The sequence below is a fragment of the Vicugna pacos genome, chromosome 25 (genome assembly GCF_048564905.1).
Source record: "Vicugna pacos chromosome 25, VicPac4, whole genome shotgun sequence".
Taxonomy (NCBI): Eukaryota; Metazoa; Chordata; class Mammalia; order Artiodactyla; family Camelidae; genus Vicugna; species Vicugna pacos.
Genome location: NC_133011.1, coordinates 31,581,754 through 31,607,182, shown reverse-complemented (window position 1 = coordinate 31,607,182; position 25,429 = coordinate 31,581,754). Strand labels below are relative to the sequence as shown.

Sequence of the window (25,429 nt, the reverse complement as noted above, 5' to 3'; positions counted from 1 at the left end):
GAGAGAGTCTAATATACCTGAATCACTATGCTTTACACCAGAAACTAACACAGTGTAAATCAACAATACTTCTGTTAAAAAAAATAAACTCCCAATTTCAAAGGTCATATTTTTGTCTCTAAATCCAGTTATTTTGAAATTTTCCTTCAATAAGATCTCGTAACCATAGACATTGCTTCTTTCCTGAAATTTTCTTGTATTACAAAATATGTTGCTTTTAGATGCCCCAGACCGATCAGAATGGGAAATTATCATGCTGTCTTTTCTTATCAAACACTGTCTGTGACCGCCTGCCTGGCTCACTAATGCCTGTTCCAGCCCAGGACTGGAAATAGCAGCCCTTAGTTAACAGCAGGATCCAAAAATACCACATTCCCTCAGCAGACTAATTTAGTCACTTTAGACCAGACTCTTCTTTTCCTGTCCTTATTTTCAAAAGCAATGTTGAATGTAGGTTGTTTTATTCCTTATATACAGATGAAGCATCCACGTACAGATAAAGGAAGCATAAGCCCTAATACCCATTTTTTCCATTCATGTATTTAAATAGTATGTATTCAGTCCCAGGTATACACTAGGTGCTGAGAACAACAGTGAACAATCAGGGATATGCTTCCTGCCCCTAGACCTCTGGTCTAGCAGAGAGACAGACAGCAAGTCAATTATCTTTTTTAATAGTTGTACACTTGCTATTGCGATAAGAGCTGAGAGGACGAATCCGAGGGCTCTGAGAGTGCTGAACAGGTTGCTGATGTGGTCTCTGAAAGTTGTTGCTTTCTTGCTCCTTCACTGAGCTGACTGCAGAGGAGAAGAGCCTGGAAGTGGGCAGGTACAGCTTCAAGGAAAGACTCTGCCTGGCCGAAACCACAAAACACGAAACTGGAAGGGAAGCCTCACTGGGTCAGACATGTGGGTCGGATACAGTAAGTCCAGCTGGGTCAACCTTCCAAGGACTATTCAGGTACTGCAGAGGCTGAAAACCTGAGAACCACATTTCCCAGACTCCCTTGCAGCTAGGATTCTGCATGCAATTGGGGGACCCCCTCCCTCTACTGCTTTTGCTCAGAACTGAGTGAACCAGACAGAAAGGAGGCAGTGGGCAAGCTATCATTCTACTGGGGCTGATCCAGAGGGGGTGGCACAGCTCTGAGCCAATAGCTGCAGCAGTATCTTATTGATCCCCAGATCAAGACCACAGCAGTGTGAGTCTGGAAGCAAGAGTTGGGAAAGAGTTTCTGATTCCCAAAAGGGGCAGGCATTTTTTGTGCTTCATGCTTTAGCCCCTCAGCCCACCTGGCTTTAGCACAGCCATGATAGACAGTTCTGTGTAGGCTGCCCACATCCCACCCCAAGCCCCCCAAGGGCATCTCTTTATTTCTATGCCTCGGGGCTTTCTCCAAAGTCATGGAAGGTTACTCAGCCCTTAGAGATGCAACCCACAACTTCTAAGGTGTTAACACTCCCGGAGCTAACTCTCAGCCAATAGGGAACAGGTGCCATGAATAAATGCCCCAGCTTCTCATCTTAGGAGGCATCATACTGAGGTACCTTGTACTTGGTTCCTTTCAGAGTCCCCAGAGGAACACCCAGTTGCCCACAGTGGTAACCTGCCCCATCAGTGCACGCTCTACTGGATTCCCCTTCTTCCCTGTTTCGCTCTCTCCTGTCCCTTATCCTGGCTTTCTGGGATAACCTTCCAAGGGAACCATCTCTGGTTTTGCTTTGGGGGAACTCCTAGCTCACAGATTGAGTTGGATATAACTGTTTCCTCATCCAGCCACTTCTGCAGTATTTTTCTGGGAGTTGTTCCAGAGACCAAGCCTAGAGCTGGCTCCTCCAGCACCAGTGACAATTCTGTCATCAGTAATTCCCTGCATCAACTCTTTTTCTAATCAAAATCACTGAAGTGGGTTTGTAGGCTGTACTTGAACCCTGACTACTACATCATGGTTTCCATATTCTGAAAATCCTCCCGCTGCCTGGCACTTGGAGAGTCAGAGTAGAAAGCTGCTCGTCTGACTTGCTTTGACTCCACTGCCAGTAGAAACAAGTCTTCCCAGCAGATCAAAGCAGCTGCAGCCACAGCTTCACCCTTCTTCCACGTCTAACGTATACTGCTGTCCCTCTAATCTGGAGTTTCCTTTTGCCCAGATAGCACACATTTACTTGTTAAAACATCCTTTAATTCCCTACCCTTGGCTCCTTTGGTCAGGATAAGACCCTTGGACAATATTTACCTACAGAACAATTTTTAAGACATCAGTGTACAATGGCTTATTAATGGTTCATGAACACACCCTGTTTATTTTTCTCCAAGAGATGCAATGATTTCAGTATTAAGACCAAATAATACTAGTGGTGAGGCATATGGTACATGGGGGTGTGGCAAAGATTTCTTTTTGCGAGTTAAAATGTTGAAAATACATAAAAATACAAAAGATATTATAATGGCCACCCCAAATTAACAAATGATGTCATGCTTCCTTCCAGTTTCAGTTACTTTTGTTTTAAAAAGGATATAAAAATATACAAATAAATTTGAAACCTCTTATGTCACGCTCCTTATTCTAATTTCTCTTCCTTCCCCAAAAGCACTCTCTGCCACCTCTTTTATGTTATCCAGTCCATATATACATAATTTTGTTATAAAAGCAATCCAATAATATATAAAATAGCTTGTTTTTCTAATTTATGTAAATGATGCATTATATAAATTCCTCTGTAACTTTCTTATTTTACTAGACATTAAAATTTTTAAATTTATTCATATTGGAACAGATAGAGCTATTTTATTTATTCCAACTGCTATGAATAATTACATTCATCTTTCCATTTAGCCATTGGTGGGCAAGAAGATTGCTTCTAGATTGATGATATTAAAAACTTCACTTCAACGACTACCCTATATGATCCTCCCATGTAAACATGTGTGAACAATCCATTAAGTGATACACTTATAATTGGATATGCAAAGCATATCCTCTAGGGTCTGCACATATTCAATTTTTCTAGATGTTGCCAAACTGTTTTCCAAGGCGGTTGTAGCAATGTATAATTCCACCAACAAGACAGGAAAGTTTTGCTTCCTCCTGCCTTTGGCAACATTTGGTATTTCAGGAATTTTTAATTTTGCCAAGCTTCTGGGTGTAAAATGGTATCTTATTTTGTTGTTTAATTTGCATCTCTGTGATTTACTGTTAAGGTTAAACATCTTAATTTACATGTGAATGTAAATTTTGGAATGCCTGCACATTAATTATGTGCATGTTTCTATTAATTATGTTGCCTGTTTCCATCATTCAAAAGCCCACAAATGACAAATGCTGGAGAGGCTGTGGAGAAAACGGAACCATCCTACACTGCTGGTGGGAATGCAGTTTGGTGCAGCCACTGTGGAAATCAGTATGGAGATTCCTCAAAAGACTAGGAATAGACTTACTATGTGACCCAGGAATCCCGCTTCTGGGCATATATCCAGAAGGAACCCTGCTTCAAAAAGACACCTGCACCCCAATGTTCATAGCAGCACTATTTACAATAGCCAAGACATGGAAACAGCCTAAATGTCCATCAAGAGATGACTGGATAAAGAAGAAGTGGTATATTTATACAATGGAATACTATTCAGCCATAAAAACTGACAACATAACGCCATTTGCAGCAACATGGATGCTCCTGGAGAATGTCATTCTAAGTGAAGCAAGCCAGAAAGAGAAAGAAAAATACCATATGAAATCTCTCATAAGTGGAATCTTAAAAAAACTTTTAAATGAACATAAATACAAAACAGAAACAGACTCATAGACATAGAATACAAACTTGTGGTTGCCAAGGGAGTGGGGGGTGGGAAGGGACAGGCTGGGATTTCAAAATTTGTAGATACTGACAGGCATATGCAGAATAGATAAACAAGATTATACTGTATAGTACGGGGAAATATATACAAGATCTTGTGGTAGCTCACAGTGAAAAAAATATGTGACAATGAATATATGTATGTTCGTGTATAACTGAAAAATTGTGCTCTACACTGGAATTTGACACAACACTGTAAAATGACTATAACTCAATAAAAGAATGTAAAAAAAATAATTTAAAAATGTTAAATAAATAAATAAATATGTTGCCTGCTCCCTATCGATGCATAGACCCTGTGTGTGTATGTGTGTGTGTGTGTGTGTGTCCTGCACAATAAGTCTGTCGCATATGTCGCCATATCTTCTTCCAGCCTTGGCTTAAACTTTGATTTTCTGTATATTGCCTTTGTCATTAAGCCTAACTTTTGATATAGTCAAATATATCAACATTTTCATTTGTAATTCCAGATTTTAGTACCTTATTTAAGAAAATCTTAAGAAAATATTCTCTGCCCGAGGACAGAGTCTGGCTAACTTTTACCAAAATCCACGTCCTCTCTTCCTTGACACACTGCTAGACCTCACCTCACGACCCCTCACCTCTGCAGCTGGCAGCAAGGTGCTGGTAGAACTGGTGTGTGTCACTTCAGGACACCTGGCCTCTACAGCCTCCTGCATGACCACCTACATCCTTTTTTTCTTCATCAGTAAGGCTGGTGCAGAAAAGCCAGAGAAGACCCTAAGGCCCTGCAGTACGGTGGAGCCACTAAATGAAAATATCTAGGGTCCCTGAATCACCCCATGGAAGGCTGCCCAGCAAACCCCCAGCTGAACTGTGGCAGGAGTAAGAAACACTTGTTTTACTGCACTAGGCCCCCATCGTCTGATGCTTTGTTTATAATCCCAGTAAAGCCTAGCCTTTAGTTACTCGCTTACCCACTGAATCCAAAATTTATTCTCCTGGAGAATAAATTCTCCAAAATTTATTGCTTTTAAAATTGTAAAATTTTACTTCTTCACACTTAGAGTTTCAAGCCTTCTGGAATTTGCTTTCTATAAATGGTGTGAATAAGGAAGCCCTTTTTTTCCTTCTTCAAGCTAACTGATCAACTACGTATTTTAAACATTCATTAAATAGTCCTCTTTCCATTGTCATCTCCATCATATACAAGTTCCCATTTTTATGTACAAATCTGTTTCTAAACTATTCATCCTGTTATGTCATTTACAGGGTGCCTGAAAACTGAGAAACATAAAATAAATTTATTTTTAAATATATTTACTACATTCTTCAAATCATGTGTGCCATTTAATTTTTATCACCCGTCAGATGCTTTTTTTATCTCTCTACATATAAAACAATGAACCCAATTATCAGTTCAAGATTCGTATAACAAATGTATGGTTTTTCTTATGTTTCCAAGTTTTTTGGACACTCTGTACTGTCTTTATTATATTTTTCAGAGAAAAATGTAACTTATTATCTTATCTTTCACTTATTAAAGATAACAGAGTTTAGTCCAATTTAATCTCATTTGAGATATTTGCTTCAATCTCATTAGGTATCTTTCACCAAAAAAAAAAAAAATCTTGCTTTTTGGTTTAGTATTTAGAAAACAACAGAAACTAGAACATTTGACTGCCCAGAACTGGAATAAATCAAATGCTCTTATGTTCAGAGTTTTGATTTATAGTTTTCCTTTAATTAAAGCTTATCTTCCTCTTGGTCAAAGAGTGTCACAAACTAGCTCATATTTAAGGGGTAAGGAGAGTCTCCTCTGATGGGAGGACCTGCAAGATCACTCACAATAGGAGAGATTAAGAACTGAGCACACTATTTAAATCAGTCTGCCACAAGCAATGTTCCTCTTTAATAATGCTTCAGTATTTAACATACTTATTAATATTGACCTACATATTTAATATTCCTTTGTATTTTCTCTACCAGGCTCAAAGTTATTGCATATCTCTATCTTACTTCCAAATAGGACAAGAAAGTTGGCTGGCACTTTTAAAATTATTAGAACTGCCCCATTCCCGTCTTTTATGTTATTATTGCCCAAAACTTTACTTCCATCATATTATTTAAATACAAAAAATGTGTGTGTGTACATGTGTAGATTCTACTCCCCATAGTTACTTACACATTCCACCAGTTTCTTTGTTCATGGTTTCCTCTCATCCCTTACTTCCTCCTCCCATGTTCATTTCTCTCCTTGATGAATTGTATCACTTTGCAGCTCTTTCAGCACATATGTATGAGTCATAACTTCCTTTGTTCTTTGTATGCCTGACAATATCTTTATTTTGCTTTTACTCTTGAGCAATTGTTTAATTTTCTATATAATTCTGGAATGATAGCTATTTTATCTCTGCACTCTGGCAAGGGTTGGGACCTGAGTAACTTCAAAGCCAAAATTTCAAACATATTATTCCTATGAAAAGGATAGGTTTAATAATGAATTGATTTAAAAGAATTGATTAAAGGAAAATAAACAGTATGGCAGAAATTATATGACATTCCTGGAAAAAGCTTAAGTATGAGAAACGCCTCCTCCCTCATGCCCCCACCAGCCGGCGGCCCTGACAAGGCCTCTGCGTGGATAAGCTAGCTGTGCTCTAGACGACAAAAGTGAAAAAAGGCAAAAGTTTAGAACTTCTCTTTCTACAGCCTTTTGCAGAATTTCCTGACATTTTGCAAAAGTGCTACCTTTATCACTTACAGTTTAGGGAAGTGATTAATACAGGACCCATTTTAAAAGGAAGAAACTAGAAACAGTTGGTCGTGGAGGCATGAGGATACATCTGAGATGTGTTCAAAATCCCTAAGAGGAGAATTCCCATTTGCAGGGACAATTCAACCTTTGCTCTATCGGTTTTGACTTTTAGAACTCCGTTCCTCTCCCTCCCATCTGTTCCTCCAATGAGCCCACAGTTCAGACGTAACTCACAAGCCCTCGCTCTTGATGCTATTAAGTGAAGCAGTCAGTGACAATTTAATTCCACAGCTCCCCTGACACAGCACTAGGCTAAACTCGACACCCCAACTTAAGCATTTTCTGTCGAATGTCCACATGCTCCCATTACCAGACCGCACTTATAGAGGGAAAGTCTAACTAACGCTCAGGACGTTGTACAGAGTCAACGTGGCAGCTGTGCTGCAGAGTGAACCGGAGGCCCCACTCTCTTTGGGCTGGTTTCCGATCTGCACAGTCAGAAGGGAGGGGAACTTGTCTTCCAGCTCCCAGGCCTCGGGTCTGCAGAACAATGATAACTTCTCTTTAAGACTCACCAACAAATAACAGGAGATTGGAGACCTTTTTTAAAAACTAGAACATCCATTCTTAGGATAGAGAAAAATAGACATAAGACATATTCATACATTGCTGAAAGGAATGTAAATCCCCTTTCTAGAAAATAGTCTGATAGTATCTATTTAAAAATACACATGCTTAGGAAATAGAAACAGCAATTAAAAACCTCCCTACAAATAAAAGTCCAGGACCGGACGGCTTCACCAGGGAATTCTACCAAACACACAAAGAAGAACTCATACCAGTCCTTCTCAAACTCTTCCAGACGATTGAAAAGGAGGGAATACTCCCAAACTCATTCTATGAAGCCACCATCACCCTGATACCAAAATCAGGCAAAGACACTACAAAAAAAGAGAATTATAGGCCAATATCACTGATGAACATAGACGCCAAAATCCTCACCAAAATTTTAGCAAATAGAATCCAACAGCACATAAAAAAGATTATACATCATGACCAAGTGGGGTTCATCCCAGGGACACAAGGCTGGTTCAACATACGCAAATCAATCAATGTAATACATCACATCAACAAGAGAAAGGACAAAAACCACATGATCATCTCAACTGATGCAGAAAAAGCATTTGATAAAATTCAACACCCATTTATGATAAAAACTCTCGCCAAAGTGGGTATAGAGGGAACATATCTCAACATAATAAAAGCTATATATGACAAACCTACAGCCAGCATAGTACTCAACGGTGAAAAACTCAAAAGCTTCCCACTAAAATCTGGGACAAGACAAGGATGCCCACTATCACCACTCCTATTCAACATAGTCCTGAAAGTCCTAGCCACAGCAATCAGGCAAGAGAAAGAAATAAAAGGGATCCAAATTGGAAAAGAAGAGGTAAAAGTGTCATTATATGCTGATGACATGTTACTGTATATAGAAAACCCTAAAAGGTCCACACAAAAGCTACTAGAGCTGATTGAAGAATTCAGCAAGGTAGCAGGTTACAAAATTAATGTTCAAAAATCAGTTGCATTTCTTTACACTAACGATAAATCAACAGAAAAAGAAAGTAAAGAAACAATCCCCTTTAAAATAGCACCCAAAGTAATAAAATATCTGGGAATAAATCTAACCAAGGAGGTGAAAGAATTATACACAGAAAACTATAAACCATTGATGAAGGAAATTAAAGAAGACTTTAAAAAATGGAAAGATATTCCATGCTCTTGGATTGGAAGAATCAATACTGTTAAAATGGTCACACTGCCCAAGGCAATCTACAGATTTAATGCAATCCCTATCCAATTACCCAGGACATATTTCACAGAACTAGAACAAATCATAATAAAATTTATATGGAACCATCAAAGACCTAGAATTGCTGAAGCATTACTGAAGAGAAAGAAAGAGGCTGGAGGAATAACTCTCCCAGACTTCAGACAATACTATAGAGCTACAGTCATCAAGACAGCATGGTATTGGTACCAAAACAGACATATGGACCAATGGAACAGAATAGAGAACCCAGAAATGAACCCACAAACCTTTGGTCAACTAATCTTCGACAAAGGAGGCAAGAATATACAATGGAATAAAGACAGTCTCTTCAGCAAATGGTGTTGGGAAACTGGACAGCAGCATGTAAAACAATGAAGCTAGAACACACCCTTACACCATATACAAAAATCAACTCAAAGTGGATTAAAGACTTAAACATAAGACAAGATACAATAAACCTCCTAGAGGAAAACATAGGCAAAACATTATCTGACATACATTTCAAAAATTTTCTCCTAGAAGAAATAAAAGCAAGAATAAACAAATGGGACCTAATGAAACTTACAAGCTTCTGCAGAGCAAAGGAAACCAGAAATAAAACAAGAAGAAAACCTACGGAATGGGAGAAAATTTTTGCAAGTGAAACCGACAAAGGCTTAATCTCCAAAATATATAAGCAGCTCATACGACTTAATAAGAAAAAAATAAACAACCCAATCCAAAAATGGGCAGAAGACCTAAACAAGCAATTCTCCAAGGAAGACATACAAATGATCAAAAAGCACATGAAAAAATGCTCAATATCACTAATTATCAGAGAAATGCAAATCAAAACTACAATGAGGTATCACCTCACACCAGTCAGAATGGCCGTCATTCAAAAATCCAAAAGTGACAAATGCTGGAGAGGCTGTGGAGAAAGGGGAACCCTCCTACACTGCTGGTGGGAATGCAGTTTGGTGCAGCCACTATGGAAAACAGTGTGGAGATTCCTCAAAAGACTAGGAATAGACTTACCATATGACCCAGGAATCCCACTCCTGGGCTTGTATCCAGAAGGAAATCTACTTCAGGATGACACCTGCACTCCAATGTTCATAGCAGCACTATTTACAATAGCCAAAACATGGAAACAGCCTAAATGTCCATCAACAGGTGACTGGATAAAGAAGAAGTGGTATATTTATACAATGGAATACTACTCAGCCATAAAAACCGACAACATAATGCCATTTGCAGCAACACGGATGCTCCTAGAGAATGTCATTCTAAGTGAAGTAAGCCAGAAAGAGAAAGAAAAATACCATATGAGATCGCTCATATGTGGAATCTAAAGACTCATGGACAGAGAATACAGACTTGTGGTTACCAGGGGGGTAGAGGGTGGGAAGGGATAGACTGGGATTTCAAAATTGTAGAATAGATAAACAAGATTACACTGTATAGCACAGGGAAATATACACAAAATGTTATGATAAATCACAGAGAAAAAAATGTGACAATGAGTGTGTATATGTCCATGAATGACTGAAAAATTGTGCTGAACACTGGAATTTGACACAACATTGTAAAATGATTATAAATCAATAAAAAATGTTAAAAAAATTTAAAAAAATACACATGCTTTTTCTCCAAGCATTCACATTATTTTGAAAGAATCCAGTGTCTAAGGACACATGTATTCAAAGATATTTAGATTACAGTTGTCTGTAACAGCTAAACACTGGAAATAACTTCATTTATCAATAGGGAGTTGGTTGAAGAACTATGGTATCCATGCTATGAACTGTTGTGTGGCTCTTAAAGAGATACACATGTATTGAACTGGTGGAATGTCCATGCTACGGTATTAAGTGGAAAAAAAGCAAGTTACAGAGTAATGTGTAAGATATCCAATTTTTCATTTAAAAAAGAAAATACATACACAAACATGAAAATACACACATGAACACACAGGTCGAAAGGAAGAAGCATGTGCATATACATAAAAATCTGGAAAACGACCTCCCCACATAAAAACTATTCACACTGGTTAGTCTGAAGGAAAGGGATTGTGGGGAGGATAAGGAAAATTATTAACTTTTAAAATATCTTGCTTTGTTTGACTTGTAGTGAGTATGCATTATTTTTATAATGTAAAAATATGAGGTTATTTTAATTGAGCACAAAGAATTTTGATATACAAAGAGCTTAAATAATACTATCAACGCCATCATTTTTAAACTGGGATTAAATCTTCAATCTAGGCACTCACCAATTCACTTAATGGGCACTGCATCCAGTCAATCTACATATAGTAACACCTGACTTGCACCAGGCACTGTGCTACATTCTAGGATACAGCAGGGAACAAAACAGAGGCAGATGCTACCTTTATGGAGCTTACAATCTACAAGGTGGAACAGATATTAAACTAGTAAAACATATAAACAAATTGTAATCAGGGCTACAAAATAAAAATATGGGAGACTGCGAGAGAATCATAGGGCAGGTGTGGGGCTGCTTGGACTGTGTGACCAAGGAAAGTCACTCTGAGAACACATACAAGCTGAGACTCAAAAGTTGAGATGTAAACCAAGAGTTTGCCAAAAGCAGGGACAAGCATCCTATCGGCTCCACAGGGGGGAGGCTGGATGTGAGAAGCATCCGCGGCAGGAAGACTGTGATATACAAGGACCCAGAAGGCAAGAGGGTCTGAAGCCCCCTGAGCAAAGGAAGGTGGAAGGACATGAGGTCAGAGGGAAGGGCTAGATACCGCAGAGCTATATATGCCATGAGAAGCAGTCTGACTTTTGCGGTAGAGTACACAGAAGTTAACACAGAAGACTGCCATGACAGGGTTTACGTGATGGCGCAGACACTGGAGAGCCAGCGATACAACCCCCGCCTCTGAGGATCCCAGTCAAGTGGTAGAGACATTTAAACAAGGAACTTCGGTGTGGTTGTATGACAGAGGTCCCTGGAAGCACCGGGGAGGGAATGACTACCTCTGCCTGGGAAAACCCAGGGAGCCTCCACCAAAGATATGACATTTGATATGGGCTTCAAAAAATGATAATAACTCCATCAGGCTGGGACCAAGAGGGATGGGGGTGGGAGTCAGGCAGAACGTTGCAGGCAGATGGGATAGTGTGCAAAGTATAGGTGCTTATGCAAGAAGAACTTTGAGGGAAAAGATCTACATTTCATACAGCTAGAGAATTTGGCACAGAGGAAAAGGGAACCAGCAGAGAGGAGGTAGGCAGGGCCTCTGCGTATAATCCTCCTTTGGGGAATTTGTCCTATGGGACACGTGGTTTTTAAAATAGAAATGTGTAATGATCAATTTTAATAACCATAAACTATGTTTCAATCCATCACTATATAAACTTCCGATTGTGTCATAAGAGAAGATGTGGTCATTATCTTTGAACTGGACTTCTTGTTTCGTAAATGTGTGTTTAACTCTAAGAAAAAATGCCAAACAATTTTTCAGAGTTTTCACACCATTTTTAACTCCCACCAGCGAAGTATGAGTTCCATCCACTCCACTCCCTCACCACTAGATACTGTCACTATTTGTCATTTTAATCCTTCTAATGGTCTATAGAGGTATCTCATTATGATTAACATTGAGCATCATTTCATACACTTTTTGTCCACTCAGATGTCTTCTTCTGTAATGTGCCTGTTCAAGATTTTTGCCCATTTTAATTGGAGTGTTTGTCTTTTTATTATTAACGTGTAGGACTTCTTAATATATTCTGGATTCTTTTGTTTCACATCTAGTCTAATTTCACGTAGAAGAATGCAAGGAAAAATGAAATTGACAGAAAATGAAGAAGTAATGACAAAATGAAGAGAATGAATACGTACAGATTATCTAGTCTATGTCAACCAACTTGCTGGGCAGACTTCATTTGTTATTTAATTTTGTCCTCACAGCAGAACTTCTACATTAGGTGTCATTGATCTCATTGAACAAATGGGGAAACTAAATCTCAGAGGGGCTGAGAGACTGGGCTGAGATTACCCAGCCAGGATGTCGCAGAATCCAAGCCAAGCAGAATCCATATACAGACCTCTTGGGTGTGAAGAGACTGCATCTCCAGAAGAACCTCAGCTCTCTCAAGATCCTAGGGTCAAGGGGGTTAACATAACCTCTTTGGGCCCCTCCCTAAAGAAAGCCATTTATTCCCAAGTCTCAGCTTTAACTGGAGGATATTAATCTGCTAATGGGCCTTTCAACTGAGGCATGCATCCAGCATCTCTCACCAAGGGACCACATCTCTGTCTGTACAGGCTTTCAAGGAGCTGCAGATCAATGCTTGTTACTCCATCTGCAAATTCTCTGCCCTGAGGCGGTGGCCTCCAGTAGAAAAGACAGTTTCTCATGTTGCCATTAGCAGTAATAGGCGTCTGCAGTCACACCCATGGAGGGAATCAGCCAGTCTTGTCCAACACATGAGCTTCCTGAGTGCTACTTGGGAGCTGGAAGGGAAAGGCTCCAGATGCAACCAGATGAGGGACTGACAACAAAGTCCTTTTCTTAAGACACAAATCCAACAACATTCATCCTCATGTTTAATGGCTCCCCATCAGCTACAGAATTATCACTGTAACAACAACAAGAGCAACCTGTCGTTCCCTTAATATAACTTGCCGTCAATTAGAAATTGCACCTGTTGACCTGTTTACCTCTAAGAAAGAAAAGATATTCGCCAGTTAAACTATAGCACATAGTCCCGTGGGATGAACTGGTCACACCAATATCTTGTTGCTTTGACAATTTTTTTCATCCATTTTTGTGGAATTTGGCAATTTCTGTTGTCACGCGTTGCAATATTTGGTGTTTGACAGGCAATCCTTTTGCATATATCATGGTAACAAAATATAACGCAGCATCACCTCTTGTAGGTGTCGCCCTTTTAGGGAAAAGGCACTTGGTCCTTGTTTGCAAGTAAGTATAGAATTGTTGTTATCCCACCAATGAATATTTGCTGCACTAATTTAAAAGCTACCTCCTGCTGCTCTGTTTCCATGCCTTTCTGCAGAGGTAACAAATTTTTAATCCAATACCAAATCTTAGTGTATTCTTTTGGACATCTTTTAAATGGCAACTAAATCCAACAGCCATCATTTCAACAATGCATATCATGCAGTTGAAGTTGGAACAACATGGACAGCTGTACCCCCGTTTGCATGTGCACAGACAACCCTGTCATGGACTCACAGACACAGAGAAGAAACTAGTGGCTACCAGTGGGAGAGGGAAGGGGGAGGGCCAAGATAGGGGGAGGGGAGTTAAAGATACAAACTACTATGTGTAAAATAAATAAACAACAAGGATATTAGCCTTGTACAGCACAGGAAAATTTGCCATTATTTTATAATAACTTTAAATGGTATATAATCTATAAAACTATTGAATCACTATGCTGTACACCTGAAACTAATGTATTGCAAATCAATGTACTTCAATAATAATTTTTTTTAAGGGGGTAGGTAGAGCATGTGCTTAACATGCACAATGTCCTGGGTTCGATCCTCAGTACTTGCATTAAAAAAGAAAAAGGTTTTCTTTAAGTTTTTAAAAGATAGCCCTGTCCCATCTGCTGCTTGGTTGGCAGTGATGATAAAGCACCACCTGCCGTAAGTCACATCCAAAGTTTAGAGGCGGTAGACCTCAGAAGAAGAAAACGATGTACCTCGAAATCAATGAAATCTAAGAGGAAGAGCCAGCATTATTGAGCACTTACAGAGGCCTGGCGTTTTTCTAAGCCTTTTTCAAGTCTAATAAATTTAATTTTCACCACAGCCCTAGACAGAAAGCACTGTATAGAGACTTGACCTACCAATTATAAGGGGAAGGAAATCGAGGCCCAAGGGAGGTAGTTCCTGGCCCAAAGCCTCTCAGGCAGTTGAAGCAGAGCTGGGACCAGTGGGTCCCATCACTGAATCATCCACTCCAGCCCACAGGCCAAGAGGGCTAGTTGCTGAGCCTTTTCAGATTCAAGATAAGAATCACAGCTTGTGGGTTCCTATAAGTAGACTAGGAATTATAAAAAGACCACTTCCCACTTGGAAGACTTTCCTTTGGCCAGGAGCTTACTTGCTACATTTAGGAACAAGACAAATGAATCAGACGGAGTTAAAAATGACTTTGAGAAATGTGCATTAGGAAAGTTCTGATAGACTCTCTCAGGATGAGTTCTCCAGCTAAAAACCATAAAAATTCTGGAAGAAATCAATCATCCTAGTCATGAAAAACAGGTGATGAATCTGTGCCCCAAAGTGCAGAACATGGACTGGAGGCAGCACCAAGTCTAATCAAAAATGTCAGGCAGCAGGAGCTCACCCCGAGGCACCTAGATTTGTAATCAATTAAAGAAAAAAAAAAGGAAAAATTCTAGACCTAAAACAAGATAGTCAAGAAATCTTTAAAGGCAGGAGGAGGGAGGTGTGGAGACTGTGAAAACAAAATACTAACATTATGGCGCCCATACTTTGCGTTGGAAAAATTTACACGCATTATTTGTTTAGCCTTGCAGGGGTTCTATGAATCATTATGCCCATTTCACAGATGAAGAAACTGAGGTTTAAAGAAGTAAAGCCTTGCTCAAAGTCTCAAAGCGGGTCAGTGGTGGTATCGGTTAGCAGTTGGTCAGGCAAACTGAAAACAGTCTAGGTGTTTTAAGCTGTAAAAGATGAGTTGTGTTCATCCTGACTAGGCATCAGGAGCTTACAAAACTGTTGGAGGAACCCAAGCAGTGAAAGTCAGGGGAGTGGGGTTTGGATCTACCCACCACTAGCTTTCAGGTTTGCCACTGCAACTGGGCATAAGTTTGGCCACCCAGAGATAAGGATAACCTACAGGAAGACATGGTCAGGGTCATGCCTCCTCTAAAGCTCCAGACTGGAAACAATTGTTAGGGAAATACAAAAGCCACTGCAAAGAATTTCACATCTACCAAAACTGCTTCTATTTCCCTTCTTCCTTCTGCGTCTCAGGGACACGCATTTCACTGGAAGAACCTACACCATATCTGGAACCATGCTGGCAGGAAATAAAGGAAAGAGAGCTCCCAGTCTCCCGACCCCTACAGTCCAGGGAGGAGCGTGGACAGGCATGGGAATGGTGCTGGGGACTGACAGGTAAAATCCAGGACAGCAGTGGAGCTGGAGACCACTCAGGTCTGTCTGATTCCAAAACTTGCACTTTTTTCACCAGCTGTCCTTCTAACTTGAGGAAGATATGTAGGAAAACAAGTTAAAAAAAAAAAGTTAAATATTATAGAATGATATGCAGCACCTGCGTATGACTTTCAAGAGACTAAAGAGGAGTAAACAGTTAAGTACTTTTTCAATATTTAAATTAAATAGTAGTAAAATGACTTCTTGCCAGGAAAGTTGATCTATGCTCAAGGTAGCTGAAAAAGTGTTTTGGATCATTATGATGTACTGATATATGGGCAGGTATCCGTTCAGAAATCACAGAATGCTGAACTCAGGTACGTGGAGAAAAAACTAAAAATCTTATAATCTCCTAACAACAAACTTTCATGGTTTCCAAGTTTATGAAGTGATTTGTTCTGGCTGAACTGAACTTATTAAAGTGCTGTAGAAGCAGATAATCAGCCTTGCATGCAAAACCCAAGTCTTAAAACACATTGTGTCTGTAAGAGAAGACAAAATCTTTATATTTCGCCAGCAAACTTCTAAAAATATATATCATTGACAAAAAAAAAATCTATTGCATTTTGAATTGCCTGTGGATTGGGGGAAATATTTAAGCAGGTAAAACCAAGGAAGTAACTGACAAATAACATGCAGTATTTTATGAAACTAGAGACTTGATCGAGTTTCATAAAAGACAGGGGGTTTGAGACTAGTCAGTGGGAAGCTGCTGGGACACTGACCTTGTGGTCTTTCTTTGTGACACAAACCACAGTGGGAAAATGTAGGTGTTATTCCTGTGGAATGTGGCTGATTGAAATTTATGATGTGATTTTACATGCGTTCTCATGTTGGAAATTCATGACCACCCTGCAAAGGCTAAGTCTCTCTATCACTCCTGCTTCATGTCACAGGGGGCGTGAGAGTGCAGGTCAACCCTTGAGAACACTGAGCTGGCACTTTGCACTGCCCTGGCTCTGTACTGGTATCGGGCCCTCCGGCCTCTCACCCCAGCTTTCCCACTTCCTTGTTGTGTGATCTTGGGCCAACGTGTCACCTTTCTGGAACATTAACACTGACATATTTATTCATATGATAGGATTGTCATGAGGACCATCCATGTCAACCCACTAATTCATCATCTCTTCTGCACTATATGCTAAATTACATTAAACTCATGCCTGTGAGGAATAAACTTGGATAAAGTTAAAAGAGCTAGATGAGTGCAAACAATTAGCATATCAATGTATTTTCTTGGTATTTGCTTCTTTTTTAATAAAAGCCAGATGGAGGGGGAAATTTGGCTCAGTGTTCCAATTCACTTAATTTTTGTTGACTAAAACTGTAGAAAAAGAGAGAGGGCTTTGCCGTGGAGAAACTTAAAATATAATGGAGAAGACAAAACATGAGCAGGCAGGCCTCATCTGGTCCTCTTTTCCTCTCAACCTTCCCAGGGCCAATCTTGGATGTATTAGTCAGGGTCTTCCAGAGAAACAGAACCAACAAGATGAATGTATATGTGTTCATATATATATATATATATACACACACATTTATGAAGATATTTATTCTAAGGAATTGGCTCATGGATTTTGAAAGCTGAGAAGTTCCACCATCCGCCATCTGCAAGCTGGAGAGCCAGGAAAGCCAAGGGTGTAATCAGTCCAAACCAGGATGCCAAGGGCAGGAGATTAATGTCCCAGTTGAAGCAATCCAGGTAATCAGGTTTGAAAAAGGCCAAATGCTTCCTTCCTCTGCTTTTTTGTCCTATTCAGGCCCCCAAAAGATTTAGGCCCTCAGCAGACTGAATAATACCCACTCACACTGGGGAGGGCTATCGGCAATGAGTTCATGAATTCAGATGCTAATCTCATCCAGAAACTCTTTCAAAGACACATCCAGAAATAATGTTTAATCAAATGTATCTGGGTACCCCATGATCCAGTCAGACTGATACATAAAATTAACCATCACAACGGGGTGCTTGCAATGTAGAATATAATGAAATATTATCTGGTTTTTTTTTTCGGTACTATTTCATGATAGCTAGACAGGTCTCTACAACCAGACTCCAGACGTCTCGAGGGCATAGACCTATGAAAGGCAATTAGCTCTACCTTGAACACCCACTCCCATAGATGGGAGCGCCTCACTATCCACAGTGCGGTCCATTGACAGGCATCACCTGGGAACTTACCAGAAATGCAGAAACTAGGAGCCTGCCCCATATCTTCTTAGTTGGAATCAGTATTGCAACATAACGCCCGGGTAACTGACGTGCCCATTAAAATGTGCCAAGTGCTGACCTTGAGAGCAGTGTTTTGAGATTATAAGGCTCTCAGCTACGAGAAGCACTTCAATACTTTAGTGCTATCTTTCATGGCAAAAGGGAACAAGCAGCAGTAGGGGTCCCAAGCTTAGTAAAGACAAGGTCTTACATGTCTTTAGCTCCAATGTCACCTAACACAATTACAGACAGAATCCAAGTACAGGAGATTCTTGATAATCCTAATACTGACATCATCAGAACCCTTTACTTACAACCAAATTTATAGATATCATTAAGTCATAAAGATATCACAAAGGCATATGAGTTCTCCCGTTGTATAAATGTAAGAGAGCTGTTGTGGAATTCTCAGAGACAAAAAGTAGATCAGAGGTGATCAGAGGCTGCAGGGAAGGAAGAGGATGGAAATTGTTGCTCAATGGTTAGAAAGCTTTTACTTGCGCTAATGAAAAGGTTTTGGCTATAGGAGTGATGACTGAATAGCATTGTGACTGTAATTTAATTAATGCCACTGAACTGCACAGTTAAAATTATTTACAGGGAGATATATACATAAATTAATTTCAAAAAAGAGGGAGAGTTGCTATGGGCCAGGGACATTGAGTTTAAGACACTATTAGGCTGGGACCTGTAGGTCAGTATTCATTCAGTAGGCACCCATGCTGCCTCCCATCCACTCCTGAGAGGTCCCTAAGGGGAACAGTGCAGAAGCAATAAGCAAGGCAAAGGAGTATTTATTACTAGCCAATTGGATGCTTCATATTCACAGAAGATTTTTTTAAATGTCATAGGTCTTCCAAGGGAATTGAAGAATGACAACCTGGAGAGGAACCAGATGGCTGGAGACTGGTGGAGCCCATGCCAAAAGCTAGCAGAGAGCGAGAGGTGTGATCTGGAAGGTGCTCCAGATGGAAGTCATGCAGTGGGGCTGAGGAAGAGCAAAGCATGCCGGGGCTGGGCAGAGACTGGAGAAGTGACGTCATGGCACAGTTTCACACAAGGACCTCATGGTCGTGATAAGGAATCGTAATTTTTGACCATGATGGACCTCCACACATTAGCACTAGTCTAAAAATTCTCTTTTCCTTTCCCTTTTTGCAGATGAGAAACTTCAGTCGTGGCCTCACAGCCCGTTAGTGGCACCACCTGGAAGAGACCTCATGTCTCCTGAATCCCAGCCCCTTGCCCTCCACCGTTTTGAGGCAAGCACCATGGTGAGGATGTCCACCCACCGCCAAGTATTCATGAGAACCCCTTGCTCCTTTGTCCTGGTAGTTCTCACAAGATGCAGTGACCTGCAGTTTGAAACCATCAACACAAGACCTGAATAGATTGTATTAAGGAGTGAGTCTATTTACTAAACAGATTATCATAAATAAATAGATTTATTAAGGACCTTAAAAGATTTTACTCTTATCCTGCAGCCAACCATTTCTCTAGTCCTTTGAAAGCTTGCAGTTGTTATGGCCAGAGACCAAAGGGCCAGGATAGACAATTAGCAAATGCAGGAATCTGGGCTCTGTTTAGTCTTCTTTTGTGAGGAATAATCACATGTTAGCTGAAGTGAGACCGAATGAGTCAATAATGTGTTGGCTGAGCAAAACCACTGTTTTGAAATTCAGAAGTTACAGTTAAAACATGTGTGGAAATTCAAACATGTTATCATTTACTTCTGAGATTAATGATTTCTAGGGGGATAATCATTTCATGCCAAGGAAATCACCACCGTACCTTCAGCAGTAAATAATGGATTGTATACATAGCTGTGCCAAGGGCTGAGAGGTTCCCTGGATGTGGACATTTCAGTGCTAAAGGTCCCAGCCAACTGGGACAAGGTAGTCACTGCATGTGTGCACCTACTATGTGCTAGGCCCCATGAGGATGTGTAGAGAGAAGTGGAATATGACCCTTTCCTTAAAAAACATTACTATAGTGGCAGAGGTACTTTTAATCTTCGTTGTGTCTTTATCTTTGCGTTTCCATGCATATGACCTTCTCTCTCGTCATCCAGAGGCATCTTGGCGAGGAAGCAGAGGGATGTGTGTGATTAGGCCTCTTACGGAAGAAATGCAGGGAGATGGAAAACACAGTTGGCATTCAGTTTTTGAATACTAAAATAGAATTTTCAAGACAATATTTTCAAAGCCATATTTTATCAAGACATGGTTTGTATTCCTTAAGCACCAATTAACATACCAAGAACCAGACATGACTAACATGAACACTGGGTTTTTTCTAAGGATGGGACAGAGAGTGCTTCAGATATAACGTGGTGGATGTCCCACCCAACAGACAGGGACATCAGGCCATCTTTCTGACCCAGTGGAGCAAGGAGAATGAGGCAGGGGAGAAAGCAATCAGAAACACAGACAATGGCTTCCACCTCCAGAACTCCAAAACAGAGGACCAAATGGTTTGAAGGTTTTGCCAGACATCCCTGGTGTCCCAGTTACCCCCCAAAAGTGGAGCAGCCACATTGATTAGATTGTGATTTAGTATAATTAGGCAGAGAAACAGCCGAGATTGGCACTCCTGAGGCTCCCTCAGCATCGCCCCACCCTCAGTATGGAATGGACCCAGAAGTCTCTGCATTTTTGACAAGGAAATTGACAGGTAACTGCACTGACAGCCCCAGGTGACCTCACAACGTCAAGAGGTAAAGCGGCAGAGCCGTATGGACCATGGGGATGGGCAGGAAAAGAGGCACCCAGCATGGGGGAGAGAGAGAGAGAGAAAAAGGGAGAAAGCAAATCCCAAACCCACCAGCTGCACATCAAGATCACAGTGCAAGTGACATGGAAACCATTCCAAACCATCCAGAGAGCATCAAAGTCAACCTTCGCCCACAGGTCCAAGACCTCCTTTCCCACAGACACAAAGGTGCTGAAGTACCTTTTCCCTGCCAGATGCCATCTTTGGGAGGAAAACACTGAATAATTGAGCATTTACCAAAATGAACTGCTTGAAAGTGGAAGAGATTGTTTAAACCAGAGGAGACTTAGGTATAGTTTACTGGCAAATAAAGTTCTTTCTACCCCACCCTACCGTCTCCTCTCTCTCCCACCCTTCTAACCTGTGCCAGGGTGTGGGGGGGGGGGGGCGGGGAGGAGCTCATAAAGATTTCATCAATGATTGGAAACAAGGACGTTCCTTTTCTTGTACATGTAAGAAGTAGTGTGAAATTTTTTTGACCCCACTTCACAATTTGTACATTGAAAAGGATCACAAAGGGAATATGAACAAATCGAAAAGGAAGAATTATTTTAAGACAGATATTACATTACCTGTTGGGTATGACTTGAAAATAAAGGCCCACAACAGGGACGCTTTAAGTAAGGAAGACTTGCCTGAAGACAAACATTTATTTCTTGCTCTTGTCACATGACTGCTGTGGGCAGGTGAGTCTTTGTTCACCATACTGCTTCAGAGACCCGGCTAATGGAACTGCCACCACTGGGAACTCTGACCGCCATTGCTAAGAGAAAAACAGCTCAAAGGGGCCTCATACTTGCAATGTAATGCTTCAGCCCAAAGTGCTAACAACCACTTGGTCCCACAACTCATTAGCTGCTGCTAATCTCATGGCTCCACCCAACCACAGGGGACCAGGAGGCTTAACACTACCATGCACCATGTGCCTGGAAATATTTGGCAAACCATATGTCAGGTGAGACTTTGTTAATTCCTCATGTCTTTCAACATCACATGATTCAAATTCAAATTGGCTGCATGTATAAGCTTATTAACTGGCTAAAGTTTTCATCAGCGGACATAACATCTTCTTCCTCCTTCATTCTGTTTCTGCTTCCATTAGAATTCATACCCTCCAAGAAACCCTCCAGCTCCTCACGCAGCACCCCCACCCACCCCACCCCTGTTAGCCTGACCTGCCCAAACATGTCAGAGTTCCCCCCAGCAGTGGACACTGCTTCAGCTCAAGTGGGGACTCCCTTTATCCTGATTCTTATTAATTTTTTATTGTTCCGCTTAAGAATAATAATACAAATACATTATTTTTCTTCTAAAGTACTATAGGAATCACATCATGTCCAGACAGGGAGAAGCTACATAAAACGACATTCTGGAAGATGCTTCTGTGATTTTCCTCCTCTGAACACAAGAATCTTGACTGAAATTTTCAGAGAAGGTCTATCCAATCCATAACTTGGGGAGATTTGTAACTTAAGATGTTATTAGTAACCCAGATAATAGCTGGGTGCTCAGAGATTCTTGTAAAATTAATTCACATCCCCTCTCTTAGGCCTGTGGAAGCCCAGGGTCCTCTCTGTTATCTCTGCACTTTCCAGAGCTTTCCCTCTTAAGCCCCTCCAGTCAGTGCCTATAGCTGCATTTGCTGTCACTGCATTGACCTATGTCAGTCAGATTCAACCCCTTATCCAGTGTCCATAAGATACCCATGCCCAGCAGACATCTGTGAATTTATTTAAATGTGTGAAATATCATTAATTTTTAAATAAATTTAATATTAGCATTAATAACAAATAAACATTACTTAAATTCACTGAATATCTGTGAGTCACAGGACAAGACAGGATCAGAATACACCGCTGTGTTAGTCTTCCTAATACCATAGCATACCGTAACTACCGTAACAAAATACCACGGGCTTAAACGACAGAAGTTTATCTCACACAGTTTTGTTGGCTGGCCAGTCCAAGGTCAGGGTGCCGGCGCGGCCAGTTCCTGGTGAGAGCTCTCTTCCTGGCTTGCAGGCAGCCACCTCCTTGCTGTGTCCTCTTACGGCCTTTACGGGGGGGGGGGGGGAGTGGGTTATTATAAATAAATAACCCACTGTCCCTAAAGAACTGGCTGTCGCTCCGCTCCGCCACTAGGTGGCAGCATTGGAGACTGCTGGTGCTCCCTTCCCGCCGCTAAAGCAATAGCGGGAAAACAACTCAAGATGAAAGCACGGCTAGTCAATGATAACGGGCTCCCAGAGCTCAAGCATAATCAATACTTTCTCATAAAGCAGAACCTGCCGGGGGAGCTTGATTCGCTTTACAGCCGGGTATTACATGGTTCCGGAGCGGGGCTCTCGGCGAGGAGGGAAGAGATGACTTGATTTGGGCAGACAAGACGCAACGGTGGGAGTAAGGAAGAAACTGCGCGGGAGGTAAAAATTACAATGAAAGGTTTTTACATCAGAACTGCGGCCAATAAAGGAGGAAGAACGGAGAATCAGAAATCTCATCCCGCTGTGTTTGGAAATCAACCTGTAATAAAGCCCAGTAGAAAAACACCCCTCCAGTGGGTGGAGTCAGATACGCTGCAGGCGATCATTCGTTCCCTGTGAATCAAGCCAACGAGCAGCTACCCAGTTTCCTGTGCACCGAGCACAGGGGTTACAGATATTACGGGGCAAGGTGAGAAGAACAGTAGGACGGTCCTCAGCCTTATGGAAGCATCCAGGGTGGACAGGAAGGCCTCTCCAGGGAGGTGACGTTTCAGTCGAGCCCAGGGGCAGCTGGCCTGTGCTGAGAGGAGGGTGGTGGGGCACAGGGAGGGGGCTTGGAGAGGTGCTGAGAGAGGCAGGAAAATAATCCAGATGGAAACAGCAAATACCCAGGGGTGTGAATAGCTGTATTTGAAAAGCAACATCCTATTCAGAAGACAGGGGAGAAAGTGACAGGGCAAGTGGCCAGGAGACTAAGCAGAGCTGCCTTTGCCAAGAGAGCCTGAACGTGGCGGGTAACAGAAATCGTCCGAGGCTTCCAAGTGAAGGGTAAGACCCAGTGGGCGCTGTCTGCAGAGGTCTCTCTGGGAGGACTACGGAGGGCTGACTGCAGTAGAGAGAGTTGGGGAGGCCAGGTAGGAGGCGTCTGCCCAGGCAAATCCTTTCCTGTGCAATCTGTATCTTTATCCTGGTCGAATCCCCTCACTTGGCACAGTCTGGCCTGTCAAGGTCACGGAGGGCCACTTGGGCCAGGGCAGACACCTCCTCCCGGGCCTCGCCTACTCTCTCTCTCTCTCTCCTGCAATCAACCTGCATTTAAGCAGCAGGTGAAAGATTCAGTGTTTATGGGCTCAGGGAACAGATGCCCCAGAAAAATGCAGACAGAATAAAAGAAGCAATTTTGACTATTTGGGGTTTAAGCCCAAACCCCAGCAAAAGCATCAGAGGGGTGCGTGGTGAGGACAAATTGTGCTTTGGTCTCACTGAGACCTCACGAAGCTTGCCTGGGCTGGGGTGAGGACAGAGCTGGGAGTGCAGGGACCTTGGGTCCTGCCACCACCCCTGCCAAGCTTGGGGGTTGGGGTGGGGGGTGGTTAAACCCCCAAGAGTTTAGAGAACCCAAGAGCAGGTGGCACCTGGGGAGCCCAAGCTGGGACAGTGTGGGAGCTAAGAAATGCCTGCACATGCCCGTGAGGCAGAGCACAGCGCCCCCAAGCCGCAGTGTGTTGCGAGAACAGCAGAATGAGCCCTGAAACAGCGTTTCCTTCACAGCCGGGTTGGGGCAGCACTCTGCGGTACAATGTTCTCGTTTCACAGAGAGCCGGAGGGCAAAAGGAGACTCGTGGTCAGGGAGGAGAGGGGACAGAGCCATGCAGTAAGGACCGAAGCCCAAACAGGAATGTCATATGCGGGGATGACAGTGCTGAGCTCCGCTGCTCCCTCCACGCGGTTCAGAAACCGTCGGCAGTCAGCAGCCCTCCTGGAGCCTAGACGCGTCACCAAAGATGCCCCAATGGACCAAAATGACACTTCCAACACCTGCACCTAACAGAGGCTTGAGATCCTAACCAGATTTCGTTATAGAGAAGCAAAGAAAGCTATGTTTCTGGCCCACCTGAGGTCTTGAACCTAGACTCGTGCCTGCTGCCTAGGGGTCTACGTGCCTGAGTGGCTGGTCTGCAGGGGGTGTCAGCACAAACCGGTGACAAGCCTTGCACAGTGCCACGTAAGACTCTTTCTCAGCTGCTCCGTGGGAGCAGATGGTTTCACTGCAGGTGATATCCCGCTGGTAACACTCTTTATTTAGTCCGCCAGGTCCCTTTGAGGGTTCATTCCTGCTTCCTGTGAAGTGGTTTGCGGTGACTTCTCTGCTGGGCCACCTCGGAGGGCGCCTGCCCAGCATCCCCCGCTCCTGATGGCAGTGTTCAGAGTTAGGAAGGATGGACACGGCTTCCCTGAGGAGGACTCTGGGGGCCAGGAGGCCTGGGGCTCCCATCCAAGCTCTGCCACAGTCAGCAGTGATCTTGGGCAAGCAAGTCAACCTCTCTTAGCTTAAAATAGAGGCAATTATTTCTTCACTGCTTAGTCACAGGAGTGAAGTGAGGAGGGAATGAGGTCAGGAATGGGAAAAGTTGGACTGAGGACCAGAGAACGGATTCATGTGGTCCCATTGTCCTGGCCTTTCATCCTTCAGCTTCTTCTACCAGAGGTTTCAAGGCTGCATCTTCCTTGCTGGAACATGCGAAAACCTCAGTTGTGGGAGAACACAATTAAGACATAGTCCCTGCCCTGAAAGAGCCATCCATCTTAACAGCTCCCTGCACAAAGCCCTCCACAGGCTTCCCGCTAGAGCAAGACCCAAACTCCTTCTAGGGTCTACAC

At 42.1% G+C, this 25,429-nt stretch overlaps 1 long non-coding RNA gene across 1 annotated transcript in view; it reads right to left on the bottom strand.

Moving 5' to 3' along the window:
• The window catches only part of LOC140689314 (uncharacterized), a 130,006-nt gene that overhangs the window by 5,590 nt on the left and 98,987 nt on the right, over positions 1-25,429 (bottom strand). The gene's annotated exons all lie outside the window — the stretch shown is intronic.